The sequence below is a fragment of the Hyaena hyaena genome, unplaced genomic scaffold (assembly GCF_003009895.1).
Source record: "Hyaena hyaena isolate Hyena2069 unplaced genomic scaffold, ASM300989v1 scaffold_414, whole genome shotgun sequence".
NCBI classification, from domain to species: domain Eukaryota; kingdom Metazoa; phylum Chordata; class Mammalia; order Carnivora; family Hyaenidae; genus Hyaena; species Hyaena hyaena.
The window spans coordinates 11,954-22,818 of record NW_024081044.1 but is presented as its reverse complement, the minus strand read 5'-3'; positions in this window follow the sequence as shown (position 1 = coordinate 22,818).

The window sequence follows — 10,865 nt, the reverse complement described above, 5'->3', positions numbered from 1 at the left end:
GATCTATCTTGGAGAATGTGCCATGAGCACTTGAGAAGAAAGTGAATTCCATGGCCTCAGGATGTAGAGTTCTAAATATATAGTCAGATCCATCTGGTCCAATGTGTCATTCAAGTCCATTGTGTTTTAGTGATTTTCTGTCTCGTTGATCTATCCATTGCTGTAAATGGAGTATTAAAGTCCCCTGCTATTAGCACATTCTTATTCATAAGAGTGTTTCTGTTTGTGATTGTTTTAAATATTTAGGTGTTCCCATATTTGGTGTGTAGACATTTATAATTGTTAGTTCTTCCTGATGGATAGACCCTGTAATTATTATATAATGCCCTTCTTCATTTCTTGTTACTGCCTCTACTTGAAAGTTCAGTATGTCTGATATAAGTATAGCTACTCCAGCTTTCTTTTGACTTCCGGTAGCATGATAGATATTTCTCCATCCCCTTACTTTCAATCTGAAGGTGTCCTCCAGTCTACAATGTGTTTCTTGTAGACAGCAAATAGATGGATTTTGGTTTTTTTTTAATCCATTCTGCCACCCTATGTCTTTTTATTGGGACATTTAGTCCATTTACATTCAGTGTTATTATTGAATAATATGGGTTTAGAGTCATCGTGTCCTTTATGGGATTCATGCTTGTGGTGGTGTCTCTGGTATCTTGCGTTCCTTGCAACATTTCCCTCAGAGAGTCCCCCTCAGGATTTCTTGTAGGGCTGGTTTAGTGGTGACGAATTCTTTCAATTTTTGTTTATTTGGAAAGACTTTTATCTCTCCTTGCTGGAGATAGGCTTGCTGGATAGAGGATTCTTGGCTGCATATTTTTTCTGATCATCACATTGAAGATCTTCTGCCATTCCTTTCTGGCCTGCCAAGTTTAAGTAGATAGGTCTGTCACCACTCTGATAGGTTCCCCTTTGTATGTTAGGGCCCTTTTCTCCCTAGCTGCTTTCAGAATTCTCTCTTTGTCCTTATATTTTGCCAGTTTCACTGTGATATGTCGTGCAGAAGATCAATTCGAGTTACATCTGAGGGAGTTCTCTGTGCCTCTTGGATTTCAACGTCTGTTTCCTTGGGGGAAGTTCTCTGCTATAATTTTTTCAAGGACTCCTTCAGCACCTTTCCCTCTCTCTTCCTCTTCTGGATATCCTATGATATGGATATTATTCCATTTGATTTTATCGCTGAGCTCTCGAACTCTCCTATGGTGTTCCTGTATCAGTTTATCTCTCTTTTTCTCAGCTTCCTCTTTTTCTATAATTGTGTCTTCTAAATCACTTATTCTCCTCTCTGCTTCTTCAATCCGTGCATTGGACACCTACATTTTATTTTGCATCTCATTTATAGCATTTTTAAATTCATCACCAATATTTTTAAGCTCCATAGTCTTTGTAGCAATAATTTCTCTGATGTCTTTCATGCCTTTTTCAAGCCCAGGAATTAATTTTATGACTGTTGTTCTAAATTCTTGTTCAGCTATGTTGCTTATATCTGTTTTGAGCAGTTCTTTATCTGTCATTTCTTCCTGGAATTTCTTTGGAGGAGAGTTCTTCTGTTTCATTATTTTGGTTACTTTTCTGTCCTGTGTTAATTTTAAAAGCTTGTTATGCACTGTGCATTTGCGAGTACTGCTGTATTAAAGAAGGCTGTTTGATTGTCCAGGGCCTGTCTGTTCAGGAAGTGTTGTTTTAATGGTGTGTCTTGTCTCTCTTGTTGAGATTTTGGTTATTTTATTCCTCTACTTGTAGTGGTATTTGGGACTCTCCACCATGTGTACTTTGGCTTGTTTCTTGAGGTGGTCCTGGCAAAGAAAACAGACAGACAAACACACAGGGAACAAAGGCACACAAAAGCACCGACAAATCCAACAAACATGCAAACCGAAAGGGAAAAAGAAAAAGAAAGAAAAGAAAAAGAAGGAAGGAAAAGAAGAAAAAGAAAGAGGAAGGAGGAAAAACAAATAATAAAAATTAAAAATAAAAAAGTAAAGAAAAGAAAAAATCCCAACAGACAAAGGACAGTCTAAAAGCATAAAACCAGAATTCCCAGCTACAAATAAAGAGCCGGGTGTATGCAGCGCTGATGGAAGAACATATACAAAGAGAGAAATGACAGATCGGGGAGGAAGCTAAACTGGACGATGACCAGGCAGAGAGACTAAGAGGCTTAATTCAGAGAGAGAAAGAGGAGAATATGGTAAGAGCCAAGGAGAAGGAAATGAAGATAATATTACTGAGAGACACTATATAGTCTGATTACTCCAGAGAGAGAGAGAGAGAGAGGTGTAGAACATACATCTAGAGAATGGATTAAATGTGACTGTTTAAGCAAACCAATGGCCAGAGTGCCCAGTCCAGCAGAGGGAGGAATGCAAATGAGACAAGGGAAAATATATCTGAATAGAAAGAATTGATGTAGAATTAATCACGGCAGTGCATCCGTGTTGGCCTTTGTCCACCTGGGCTCCTGTGGGGGTGGGGGAGGAAAGCAGCTCTCTGGAGGGGATGGGCTTGGTTTGGTGTAGGCGGGTCTTAGCCTCCACTGCATCCCAAGGGCTGCTCCCTGAGGTTCCACCTTGGTGGTTGTGGGGAGAAAAATGGCAGCTCCCCAGTCCCTTTTTGAACCAGGTGTTGCAAATCTCCCTTTTGGGTCTGATCTCCCTGTGCTTCGGGCGTAGTCAAGGTGGGCTGTGCTCTATGTCCCAAACTCCGCCTTCTTTCCAGGTCCCAGTCCCTGCGCTTTATTGATACCACAGGAAACACAGTCCCACAGGTCGCTGCTTCCATGCTGCTGGGGCTCCAGTGTGGGAAGTGGCGGCGCAGCCTTGGGTTGGCCGCTTCCCCTCCTCCAGGGGTTGAGCTGGGGAAGGGGCGACACAGCCTTGGATCTGCAGCCTCCGCACCTCCGGGGTCAAGCGGGGGGTGGGGGTGGGGGACCCGGAGCACAGCCTTGGATCGACCACCTCCACGCCACAGGGGATGTAAGCGGGAGAGCAGCGAGCAGATTCTCCTGGTGCCGTCTGGGACCGGGGGGCCCCAGTTCTAAGTCAGCACCCCACCTAGAACTAAAAACACTCTCTTTCCAAGCTGAGGTTTTTCTCTTCTCCAGGGACAGTTCTATGAGCAGTTTTAGCCACTCTATCTTTAGCCACTCTATCTTTTCTCGATTCACTGAGGGTGCCTATGAGGGGGTTCCCTCCCCTCCCTCCACGTCTCTGGTCCGGGTGCTCTTATCTTCCCCAGTTCACACTCGTACACCTATGAGGTTGCCTTCCCAGTGTTCTCTGTCTCTGTCTCTTCCCAAACTCCTGCAGCTCAGTGTCCTATGGCCTCAGGCCGTCGCTGTTTGGGAGATGGGTAAGAGCGAAACGCACAGAGCTCCCTACTTCTCCGCCACCCTGCCTCTTGAGTTTTATTTCTTATACTTCAGTCTGTGATCCATTTGGATTCATGCTTGTAGATGGTGGACAGAAGGGTTGGCTTCATCTTTAGGCATGTGGATATCCAGGTTTTCCATCATCGTTTCTTGGAAAGGCTGTGGATTCTGCCAGTCTTGTCAAAAATCATTCAGTCATAATGTTTGAGTTTATTTCTGGGCTCCGTCTTATTCCATTGAGTTCTATTTCTATTTCTGTTGTTGTTGAGAACAAATCATTTTGAAGTTATAATGTAGTAACTCTGAAAATCATATTTTCCTCTTTCCCTAGGCATTATTTTTATTGAAGTGTAATTTACGTACAGTGTTATATTCATTTCGGGTGTACAGTGAAATGTTTAAGTATTTTTTTAAATATTTTTATTTATTTCTAGGGGAGAGTGAGAGAGACAGCGTGAGCAGGGGAAGGTCAGAGAGAGAGGGAGGCACAGACTGAAACAAGCTCCAGGCTCCAAGCTGGCAGTCAGCACAGGGCCCGACGTGGGGCACGAACCCACAAACCGCGAGATCATGACCTAAATGAAAGTCGGACACTTAAACGACTAAGCCACCCCGGCGCCCCTAAGTATTTGTTTTTATCCCCAGGAGTGAATAAGTGTATTTTATTTATTTATCTACTTATTTATTTATTTATTTATCTATCTATCTATCTACCTACCTATCTACCCACCTACATCGAAGTTAGTTAGCATATAGTGCAACATATGTTCTCATCCCAACAAGTGTCTTCCTTAATGCCCCTTACCCATTTAGCCCATCCCCACAACCTTGTTTTCATATTACTTTTGCTTCCTTTCCAGTATGTTTATCTGTTTTATATCTTAAATTCCTCATATGAGTGAAGTCTTATGATATTTGTCTTTCTCTGACTGACTGATTTCACTTATCCTCTAGTTCTATCCACATAGTTGAATATGGCAAGATTTCATTCTTTTTTGATTGGTGAGTAATACTCCATTGTATATGTATATACCACTTCTTCTTTATCCATTCATATCGATGGTCATTTGGGCTCTTTCCGTACTTTGGCTGTTGTTGGTAGTGCTGCTATAAACATTGGGGTGCATGTGTCCTTTTGAAACAGCACACCTGTATCCCTTGGATAAATACCTAGTAGTGCAATTGCTGGCTCATAGGGTAGTTCTATTTGTAATTTTTTGAGGAACCTCCATACTGTTTTCCAGAGTGGCTGCACCAGTTTGCATTCCCACCCTCAGTGCAAAAGAGACCCTCTTTCCCTGCAGCCTTGGCAACATCTGTTGTTGTCTTAGTTGTTAGTTTTAGCCATTCTGATGGGTGTGAGGTGGTATCTCCTCGTGGTTTTTGATTTGTGTTTTCTTTTTGATGAGTGCTGCTGAGCGTTTTTTCATGTGTCTGTTAGTATTATCTTTTTACCATTTAAAAATGTCCATTCAATCCCTATTTTTCTATCTACAGTTTTCTTTGACTATTGTGATGACTGCATGATGGTGAGCCAAAAGAACAGGTGTGGATGGGAGAAAGAAGAGATTTAGGGGACACAGAATTCTCCAGACCAGAACCGAATAGTAACTATGGGAGACTCTGACTTATTAGTGAGAACCCCAAAAGACAGGGCACCTCCTTGTGGGATAAGAGAGTTAAATGGGATAAGAGACAATCAGGGAATGCCAAGTCTGTGTCCCCATCCCAACAGTGGGACAATTTGGATTCTTCTTTTCTCTCCTAGCTCCAGAGACCCAAGTCTCATAAGAGGAAGAAAGACAAAATAATATTTCATTAATGAGACTCATGGGAATTCATTCCCTACAACTATAGATATTAAAATGCCTTTGCTGCACCAATGAGGTCGACTCTTGTATCCTCAGGTGATATGAGAAAATAGCTGTGTTCTCGAGCCTTCATGAGTGGGGCCATGTCTTCTCCCTTCCCGGGGACATAACTTCCAGCTGCAATCATTCATGGAAGAGACTGGGTCATTGATCTCATGCTGTCCTGTGCTAACATCTGGGTGAGCCACAGCCTCTTCAGAAGTGCTGGGGAAAGGTGTTATGGTGGGAGGGAAGTTGTATCGATAGTTCTTTGGGGGCATCAACAGGGACAGTAAGTTAAGGAGAGTTTAGTGATGTCAAGCTCTGCCCCTTAAGGCTTTGATTGTGGAGGGAAGCACTCGACCGCCTCTCCCTGATCTGTGTCTGTCTCCTCCAGAGTTAGTGCTTCAGCAATGGGCCTTCATCTCTCAACAGTCTTGCCTCTGTTTTCTTTGCCAGTTCTTCCATTGGTGGGAGTGACTGTTTATAATTTTTGACCCATTTGTTAATTGCAGTCATTCAACAAACATTTTTTCAGCACTTTATATATGATAGACAGTACCATTTATTCTGTAAAAATAAATGACCAAGACCGCGTTTCTTCCTTCAAGGTACTCCCTGTATATAGAAAACGAGAAAGGTTAAAATAAATAAAAGTGATAATGTGAGGTTGCATTAAAATCTGGGGAAGTAGATCCCCCCCCAAATCGACCCTTTCCTTTAATCGCTTTTACAAAGAGGACTCTTTCACCAGAGTTTGCGAAGTCTTCACAGAGAAGCTTATAGGTGCTGACACATTCAGGTGGTGTAGGCGTCTTCCCATGAGGACAAGGGGTGTGAGAAGTTCAGGAAGAACCAGCAGAGGAGGAAATTTAGAGATTAAATAGAGCAGAAGTTGTGCTGCTGGAATTAGACATGCTTCTTACTGTCTCACCAGCAGTCAGGGGCAGGGTCAGCAGGGTCTGCAAAATGAAGCCGCAGGAGCCTGGCTGGGGAGGCCACAGTCAAATTACCCAAGCATTTTACATTTTGGCTAGAGGGTTGAAGTTTAATTCTGAAATTAGGGAAGAGTAAGAGCAGGTTTTATGTCGGGACAGTATGAACAGATCTGGCCAATGGAAAAGTGACCTAGGTTATTGTGAGGAAAAAACTATTGCTGAGGTCAGAGTTTGAGTTGTAGTAAGGGATAGAAATAGTAACATGAGCGTGACACGGAGGCAGGAGAGGGGTATCTGATTGGGTGGAAATCGTGGGTACAGAAATGCAATGATTTTTTTCAGTCACTCTCAAATGTTTACTAGAAACAATGCAAATATCTTTTTTTTTTTATTTTATTTTTGAGAGACAGAGATAGAGCATGAGTGGCAGGGCAGAGAGAGATAGAGGGAAAGACCAAATCCTAAGCAAGTTCCAGTCTCTGAGCTGTCAGCACAGAACCCGACACAGGGCCCAAACTCACAATCCACGAGATCATGACCTGAGCAGAAGTTGGACGCTTAACCGACTGAGTCACGGGGGTGATCCAATGCAAACATCTTATAGTCATCATTTTATTGAAAAATTTCAAAAACTTATATGTGGTATCATTATTTAATTTTACCAATGGAAAGAGTTACAGACAGTAGTGACACACACAGCACATAACAGAACCTTAGGGACCTTCTCAGAATGCAGTGCTTCAAAAGACTTAATAATTTTAATTTTTAATCAACTTTAGTGTTTGAACAGTTGTACATTTAAAAAACAAACGTGCTATGATTTTTCAGGGGGTTCTCATGAGGCCACTTCCCAGTTTCTGCTTTTATGAACATATCTTGTGTCTCACACAGGTTAATTTTTTAAAAAAATTTTTTAATGTTTAGTTTTGAGAAAAAGAGCATGAGCAAGGGAAAGGTTGAGAGAGAGGGAGACACAGATCCAAAGCAGGTTTCAGGCTCTGAGCCATCAGCACAGAGCCTGATGCAGGGCTCGAACTTACAAACTGTGAGATCATGAGCTGAGATGAAGTCAGATGCTTAACTCACTGAGTCGGATGCTTAATTGACAGGTGCCCCACATGTCACTTTTAATCCTCATACCTGCTGAGCTTCCACACGCAGTGACTGTTTCTCAGAGCTTCATTTGGTCTTGAAGCAATTGATAGTTTTAAGGGTACTGATCAGGCATTCTGTAAAAACAAAAACAAAAACAAAAACAAAAACAAAAACAAAAAGCAACAACACAAAAAGCTTTTGGCCTTGCCTAATAATTCTTTTCCCCCCCCATAAGTAGACTGGGACTGTGGATATTGAACAAGAAGACCAGAGAGGGAGACAGGCATGTTTATTTCCTGACATCAAGGGTACACACTCTCAACATGACTAATTCTCACTGGTGTTGACATTGATGTCCTGGCTGACATGATATGTGTCAGATTTCTCTTTCCCCTTTCTTTCCATCCTGTACTCCTGTAGGGATTTTCTATGTGCAGCCCCATCTTTTTTTTTTTTTTTTTTACAAATAGTTTTTTGTCAAATTAGTTTCCACGTAACACCCAGTGCTCATCCCCACAAGTGCCCTCCTCGATGCCCATCCCCCCTCCCCCCCACATCCATCAGTCCTCAGTTTTTGTCAGCATTCAAGAGTCTCTCATGGTTTGCCTCTCTCCCTTTCCCCCACCATTTCCGCCCTTCTTCTCCCCCTTGTTCCTCCGTCAAGTTCCTCCTAATCCTCCTATACGTGCAAACATATGATATTTGTCCTTCTCTGCCTGACTTATTTCGCTCAGCATAACACCCTCAAGGTCCATCCATGTTGCTACACATGGCCAGATTTCATTGTTTCTCATTGCCATGTAGTATTCCATGGTATAGATAAACCACATCTTCTTGATCCATTCATCTGTTGATGGACACTTAGGCTCTTTCCATGTTTTAGCTATTGTGGAGAGTGCTGCTATGAACATTGGGGTACATGTGCTCCTATGCCTCAGCATTTCTGTATCCCTTGGGTAAATTCCTAGCAGTGCTATTGCTGGGTCATAAGGGAGTTCTATTGTTAGTTTCCTGAGGAACCTCCACACTGTTTTCCAGAGGGGCTGTACCAGTTTACATTCCCACCAACAGTGTAGGAGGGTGCCCGTTTCTCCACATCCTCGCCAGCATCTAGAGTTCTCTGATTTGCTCATTTTAGCCACTCTGACTGGCGTGAGGTGGTATCTCAGTGTGGTTTTGATTTGTATTTCCCTGATGAGGAGGGATGCTGAGCATCGTTTCATGTGTCTGTTGGCCATCTGGATGTCCTCTTTGGAGAAGTGTCTGTTCATGTCTTCTGCCCATTTCTTCACTGGGTTGTTTGTTTTTCGGGCGTGTAGTTTGGTGAGTTCCTTATAGATTCTGGATATTAACCCTTTATCTGATATGTCATTTGCAACTATCTTTTCCCATTCCGTTGGTTGCCTATTAATTTTCTGGGTTGTTTCCTTGGCTGTGCAGAAGCTTTTAATCTTGATGAGGTCCCAACAGTTTATTTTTGCTCTTGATTCCCTTGCTTTTGGGGATGTGTCAAGTAAGAAGTTGCTGCGGTGGAGGTCAAGGAGGTTGTTTCCTGCTTTCTCCTCTAGGGTGTTGATAGTTTCCTGTCTCACGTTCAGGTCCTTTATCCATTTTGAGTTGATTTTTGTGCGTGGTGTGAGAAAATGATCTAGTTTCATTCTTCTGCATGTTGCTGTCCAATTCTCCCAACACCATCTGTTAAATAGGCTGTCTTTTTTCCATTGGATATTCTTTCCTGCTTTGTCAAAGATCAGTTGGCTGTATACTTTTGGGTCCACTTCTGAGTTCTCAATTCTGTTCCATTGGTCTATGTGTCTGTTTTTGTGCCAATACCATACTGTCTTGATGATGACAGCTTTGTAGTAGAGGCTAAAGTCTGGGATGGTGATCCCTCCCGTTTTGGTTTTATTTTTCAGTATTACTTTGGCTATTCGGGGTCTTTTGTGGTTCCATACAAATTTTTGGATAGTTTGTTCTAGTTTTGAGAAGAATGCTGGTGCTATTTTGATTGGAATTGCATTGAATGTGTAGATAGCTTTGGGTAGTAATGACATCTTAACTATATTTATTCTTCCTATCCATGAGCATGGGATGTTTTTCCATTTATTTGTGTCTTCTTCAATTTCCTTCATAAGTTTTCTGTAGTTTTCATCATACAGATCTCTTGTATCCTTGGTTAGGTTTATTCCTCGGTATTTTATGGTTTTTTGTGCAATTGTGAATGGGATCAGTTTCTTGATTTCTCTTTCTGTTGCTTCATTGTTTGCAGCCCCATCTTTAAGTAGTGGTATTTCTCTTCCACCTCCTTAAGAGTAGAATATTTCTGTAAATCATTGATTTTCTTCTGCAGTCGAGATTGTGTTTTCAGTATTTATTTTTCAGTTATATACAGTACATACTCTGTGTTATAACCCAATGCTAGTTTATTTTGTTGCTCACATTGTTTCAGCTTTGGCAATAGAGAGTCCTTCTATCAGGTGACATGTCCCTTTGGCCTGTCTCCATCATTCTTGGGTTTTGGGGGCAGCATTTCGTTATGTGTTACAGGAAAAGATGCTTCGGCTTCACCTTCAGCTTAATGTATTTTCCTGCAGAGCCCTACAGTCAGCCATTTCTGTAAGGAGCCTTGTATATTGTTTTAAATATTTTCAATGTTTATTTATTTCTGAGAGAGAGAGGCAGCCTGAGCAGGGGAGGGTCAGAGATAGAGGGAGACACAGGATCTGAAGCAGGCTCCAGGCTCTGAGCTATTAGCACAGAGCCTGATGCGGGGCTCGATCCGATGAACCATGAGATCATGACCTGAGCTGAATTTGGTCGCTTAACCGACTGAGCCACCCAGTCACTCCTGGTGACTTTTTTTTTTTTTAATAAGACCACCTTCTTTTGAAGAGAAATAATATTACTCCTTGCATTCTAATTTTGATGCCTTTTATTTGGACCTTTTTCTTTTTTCTTTCTTTCTTTCTTTTTTTTTTTTGTTATTTGTTGTGTCTGGTATTTGCAATACCTACATTGCATAAAAGGTATAAAAGAAACATGCTTGTCTTGCCTTGACTTAGAGGTCACTCTCAGTGTTTCACTATTAAGAATGATTTTACGCTTGGGTTTTCATATATGGCCTATTTCGTGTTGTGGAAGTTTCCTTCCATTCTTAGTTTCGCGAATGCTGCTACTCTTAAGGAATGCTCGATTTTTTCACCTTTTATTTCCCATTTGTTGAGATACTCATGTGCTTTTATCCTTCATTCTGTTAATGTGGTGTGTTACACTGAGGGAGTTTTATTAGTTAAACCATTCTGGCCTTTCTGGAATAAATGCCCTTTGGTCATGATGCAGAATCCTTTTCTACACCATGATCCAGAGGCTGCATTGCTTGAATCGGTTCACATAAAACTTCCTTGGGAATATTGTTCTGTGCTTTTCCTTTCTTGCAATGTGTTTTTACGGCTTTGGTATCAGTGCAATCCTGACCCGATAGAATAAAGTAAGAAGTGTTTCCCCTTTGAGTTTTTTGGGAAGAGATTGAGAATGATTGATGTTAATTCTTCTATTCTGTGGGGTTCTATGACCCTTAGCCACAAGTACTCTACTGGAATGCCAGCATCACAA